The sequence below is a fragment of the Carlito syrichta genome, unplaced genomic scaffold (assembly GCF_000164805.1).
Source record: "Carlito syrichta isolate Samal-C Ts95f unplaced genomic scaffold, Tarsius_syrichta-2.0.1 Scaffold314790, whole genome shotgun sequence".
Lineage (NCBI taxonomy): Eukaryota > Metazoa > Chordata > Mammalia > Primates > Tarsiidae > Carlito > Carlito syrichta.
This window is the reverse complement of record NW_007258886.1, coordinates 43969-49968: the sequence shown is the minus strand read 5'-3', so window position 1 is coordinate 49968 and position 6000 is coordinate 43969. Positions and strand designations below refer to the sequence as shown.

The 6000-nt window shown below is 34.0% G+C and overlaps 1 protein-coding gene across 2 annotated transcripts in view; it reads left to right on the top strand.

Annotated features, from left to right (window-relative positions):
* Positions 1 to 6000, top strand: part of LOC103274473 (breast carcinoma-amplified sequence 3-like) — an 89582-nt gene that overhangs the window by 45846 nt on the left and 37736 nt on the right. The gene's annotated exons all lie outside the window — the stretch shown is intronic.

Sequence of the window (6000 nt, the reverse complement as noted above, 5' to 3'; positions counted from 1 at the left end):
AAAAAAAAAAAAAAAGGTAAAAAATAAAAGGAGGACATGATGTACTGGATAAAAGGAATGAACTTTGGTAAATGTGTGTTTAGTAACATAGTGCTAGTGTGTGGGGAGGGGAATCATTCTATGGTCCTAAGATTAAGTCTCAGTATTTGCAAGTGCTTCTCAGTTTGTTTTTTTTAACCTCCTTAGGTTAGACAGGAAGGTTAGAGGGGACTGGAATTGGGTATTTCCCTTTCCACAGGTAGGTTAGTCTCTGATATAATTCCAGCAGGATAGGCTCTAGTCAAACAGTTTTTGGGGGGCAGGCCTTATTAAGATGAACAGGATGCTCTGACATATTTCACAATGGTTCCATTTTCACATCTGCCACCAAAGGTTTGAGAGGATTTTTTTTTTTTACAGTATTTGCTATAAAGACCTAGTAGAGCTGGACAAACATATAATTGTGAGAGCCCCCTTGGAACTGGGTCCCCCTGGAGTTTTCCATCTCTCAGGCTTGTCTACACTGAGCCTGTAGCAATTCGTGAATTATAGCTGAGGTGTTCCTACTTCGGTACTGGTTCCTCTGGAGGTTTCTGCTTGTGGATTTCTGCTTCACTAAATTCTGATTCTCTGTATCTGCCTGTCTATGTCTCCAATTTTGAGGGCAGTAATTTGCCCTGTGGCCTCATTTTTCTAACGGTTATGAGAAGAGTTATTCAGCTTTTTAGTTGTGGTTAGGACTAAATGAACACTTCTAGCTCCTTCCAGACTGGAAACTGGAAGTCTGAATTTTTACAATTCAATATTTTTCTACTTCAAAGGGCATGGCGCTACTATAATCCAATCATTGTAACTTAGTTTGAAGGAAAAATTGTATTTGGAATTAAGATATGAATTTGATCAGGTATTAAAAAACTCTACCTTTTTCCAGAACTAATGAAATGAGTCCTTTCATCTCATTCATATTTTGTATTATCATATCTGTCTGTGGAAATAAAGCGTACTTCAGGACAAAAGTCTTACATCATCTGTCCTCATGGAGGGCCATTATAATAAAGAATATGTGTTTATAATAGTTAATTTGAGGTGATATTACATTTCTACAGGAAACTGATTTATGCATTTTATTCACCATGCATCTATTGATTAAAACCCATAACTTCTGTACACCTACCAGAATGGCTGATACTAATTCTCAGCTAAGATGTGGAGCAGATAGAACCCCCATCAGTGCTGGTGGTAGTGTAAATTGGTACAACCACACTGGAGAATCATTTTGTTTAAATCTACAAAAGGTGCACATATGCCTACTGATACCCTTATCAGAACCAATTATTCTACTAGCTATATATTCTTAAAAAATACATATACATGGTTACTAAAAGACACTTGTGAAAACAATCATGGCACTATTCTTTATGGTGTTATTTTCAAAATGGTAAAATAATGATTCTGATACAATGGCAAAATGATGATTCTCTTTGGTATTTATATTTTCTATGTTATAGTCAGATAGTCTATCAGGATTTCAGAAACAAGTTTGGCTCTGATGGTTAGATGATCTTCATTTGCTTTTATATAATGGGCAGTGTCCTAGTTTTTATTTGAGTTATTCATTAATGAGGTATTTGGGAAGTTATTACAGCTGATTCAAACGTGAAGATCACATATAGGCAATTAGAAATACTGAAATGAATTTGCTGAAACATGCAAACCTGGGTAATGTCCTATCAGCACTAAAGTGTGTAGTCTGAAATGATATTTTCTACAGAGTAGAATTCAGTTGTATCTTTTCCAGACAAAATTCATTTGTATTTCTGTGCATAAGAATCAATTGCATTACTGTCAGTTTTTTACAACTCAGAGTATTGTAAAATAGCCCAAAGACAGAGTTTTCTATCTCTATTAAATCACATGATCCTATGGAGTTTACTAGAGAACTCTTGGCAATTCATTGAAAAAACAAAAGTAATCATTTTTCCATTTAAAAATCTTTCCCGATTTTTCTTGACATCTTAAGGGACATAAACTAGAAAAACTCAGAGGTCCATGGACTGGAGAATGGATGTAATTGTAGTATTTTCATACAATGGAAATCTGTGTAGCAACAGGAATTAAAAAATTACAATTTCATACAGCAACATGAATTAATTTCATAAGCATAGTAGTATGTGAAAGAAACCATTGACAAGAATACATAGTGTGTGAATCAATTTCCATTCAGATGAACAAGTAGAATTTATGTAAGGTAATAGGAACCAGTATTGTGGCTATTCTTGAGTTGGGATTATGACTGGGAAGGAATGTGACAGGACCACCTGGATATCTGTAACATTTTGTTTCTTGATGCCTGTTGGTAGAGAGGTGCATTAACATGGAAAATTCTTTAAGCCACACATATACTTATGATTTATGTATTTTGTTATCTTTCAGTAGTTTGCTAAAAAAAAAAATCTTTTGCAGACCACAAAAATCTATTTTTTCAGTGTCCATAGGGAGAAGTGGGAGTGTGAATGTGTACTCTTGTTCTAATTCTGTAGCATTGTAGAACATTATTTTTGTTGCCCTTCTCATTTGATTGAATTTTCTATATTATAGTCAGATGATTTATGAAAAGTTATCAGAATTTCAGAAACAGTTTTTGCTTTGAGGTCTAGATGATCTTCATTTGCTTTTGGAGTTCTCTAAAAGCGCTTCTACAGCTTTCCCAGAACTATTACAGCCTTTTCTGTGTGTATAGTCTTGTCTTGGCTGTTGTAATTTCCTTTTGCCTTAGATTGAGTTGTGAGATTCTAAACTTGTACTCCCCCCACCCCATTTTTGGTTTGGTATGTAATTTGCATATTTTTACCATGCGAAAGCTATTTTCTATGGTTGGAATAGATTTTTTTTTACAGTGTGAACAAATCATTCTTTGTTCTCTTTATTGTGCCTCCAAACTGGTACGTCCGGTTTATGCCCCAAACAACAAAAGTCTGTCATCAGAAATTAAAATGCCACTAAGAACAAAGGCAGAGACCATGAGGAGCTCTTGGAGAGGGTTTCCTCCCTGTTTGCCCTTCTCCCCAAGTTACCACAGTTGCCAGGATGTTGGAACACTGCTTGGTACACTCCTTCCCTGTAGTTCTACTCGTGTGTTTATTGTTATTGTTGATTTAAAAGTGATCTTACAGCTTTGTATTGTTATTTTCAGGATCTATAAAATCCTCATCTCCGTGATAAATTGCCATTTTCAGTGAGCTCTTTTTTTAAGAAACCCAAAAATCACTTTTGACAGTCTTTAAAAAAATCAGTTTGACACTGATTTATTTGAAGGCAAAATTTTAACTGTATAAAATTATTAGAAGCAGTTTTGAATGACAGCTAAAGCACAGTCTGTGAGGACATATCCACCCTCTGTGTGTGCTTTCTAAAATGTACACATCCTGTCTGTATACACCTTGTTAGTACTGTTTCTAATTTGAAGTGGTACTCTAATGTAGAATTTTCACATACTATTTGGAGAGTCTTCTCTGGGAACTTTGACATTTGTGACTCACATATGATATTTTAGAATTATGCTTCTGATCTCAGTAGGTTTTACGATCATGATTTTAATATATTTACAAGTATCTGTAGGTATGACAGTATTTCTTCTGCTCCTGCTCTCTGCTGTATTATAATTGAACATGGATTCTAGGACCTTAACTTAGAGGTAATGAAGAATGAGTGATGAATGTGGGAATGCATTTTATAATCAGTCCTAATCTATTTTTCTCACCTGTTACTTTACATATAAAGAAGGATTAAGAATAGAAACTTAAGCCGGGCTCGGTGGCTCAGCCTGTAATCCCGCGCCTTTGGGAGGCCGAGGTGAGTGGATTGCCTGAGCCCGCGGGTTCAAGACCCGCCTGGGCAGCGAGACCTCATCTCTACAGTAAATCAAAAAATCAGCCGGGCGTGGTAGCGCATGCCTGTAATTCCGGCTACTCGGAAGGCTGAGACGGAAGGATCGCCGGAGCCCAGCAGGTCGAGGCTGCGGTGGCCGAGAGCGGCCACTGCACTCCAGTCTGGGCGACTGAGTGAGACTCCAACTCAAAAAAAAAAAAAAAAAAAAAAGAATAGAAGCTTAGAACAGGGCATTTAGGTTTGTTTTGAAAGCTGTTTGCTGAAAAGCATGGTGTGTTCAGGTTTCAAAATGTTTTTCTATGACACATTAAGCTTGTGTGTATTATATAGAGCATAACAAACTTTTATCAATGTAAGATAGATGCTTTATTCTTTATTTTTTAGTGTCATTGAGTACAACAGCTCAATTAAATGTGGTTAGATTTTAACATTAATGCTTTATTTGATAGGAACAGAAGCTAAATTGTAGATTTCTGGTATTTGGAAATAATAGCATAGAGCAGTAGATTTTGTGTTAGGATACCATAATTTGTTGTAAGTATAAACCTGATAAGTGAGAAGTAATTTTCACTACTCAGAATTATAATAATTTCAGTGTAAATTCTACAATATTATTTAAAAATGTACCTTTAATTATCTTATTAGTAGAAATAGTATCTATATTGGAGAAGACTATTATTTATCTGTTGCCTAATCATTTATTTTCAAAATGTAAATGGATCAGTAGTGTTTTTAGTCTTTTGACTGTTGTTAAAATTTCAAAGTTAGACAAGAGGAAATAGCCAATAATGCACCTATAACATAATTAGATTACATTAGTGTTATACCTTTACCCATATGTGTGCTTAAAATCAAAGAGATTATAATTTTTAGATTTCAAAGAATATATGATTACTGCATTGGGTGGGATGTTAAAAAATAACCCTTTAAGGTTTTTTCTAAATTTTAAATTTTAGTCTATAATAATAAAATGTAGACTATTTAATGGCCTTGGTTTCATTCTAAATATTAAAGGTCACAAAGAAATTTGTAGAGCAGATAAGTTCTTAGTTTGCTATACTGAGTTTATAGCCTTTGTATGCTTCATTGGTGATAGGTGGTGCTATTGTTGCACAGTTAGTCCCAGCATTCTTCACATCTCCAACATTCCAAGTGCTACAGAAGGATTTGTCACTGCAACTGATAAACACGTTATATTAATTATCATAAGCAGAATGAATGTGATGACTATTTAGGCATTATCATAAATTAACATTGATAAGAAGCAAAAGTATTCATAGCTTGCAACTCTTAATTCAGATAGAAGACGAAGCTCAAAGTCTAAAAAAGTAGTTACTCTAAAAGGTAGCTCTGTAGATTTATAGTTTAATATCATAAGTTTTATATGCATTTTATAATGTGTACAGTTTTCGTATTTTTAAACTGGCTGTTTGACAGACATTAAAAAATACCATCAGTTTGTTTCCTCTGTTGAATTTTTACCTTTATTTAATCTCTTTTATAAGCTCTTGGGTACTTAGAACTAGTTTTATAATGTTTGCCATTTTTTCTGATTTGCATATTCCATCAAACACTAGGCAATTATGAAAATATATTGAGAACTACAGTGCCACATACATAAGTTTGGAAAGCCAATCTTAACTAATTCTAATTCAATCTGTTCAATAATTCAACCAACAGTTGAAAAGCAGTTGTTTTCACACTTGACACACATTAACATACCCTTTTAACCCTTTGGTTTAAAACTCTTTATACAATTTGAGTGTATAAACATTCAAAGTGTATGGACATTCATACGGTGTATGAGCTATGTGTATAATAAAAATTATTGCTTTTAAAGTTGCATACATTAACTTTTTGTTCACAGAATATTGAAATTAACAGTATCCTGGAGGTCTTTTTAACAGCTTTTCCTTCTCATTTTATAATTGCTAACAAATATAGGCTTATTGAAGTAGAATGATTTACACAAAGTTAGCAGATAATTAGTTGCAGAACCATAACTGGTACCTGTCATTCATATTTCACTTACATGTTCTTTGCAATGTGTATTGCCTTTTCTCATTTACATCCTATTTTTAAAGTTGCTGTAAAATTTAAGTAGAGCTTTTCAGAATAATATCATAGTTGCTT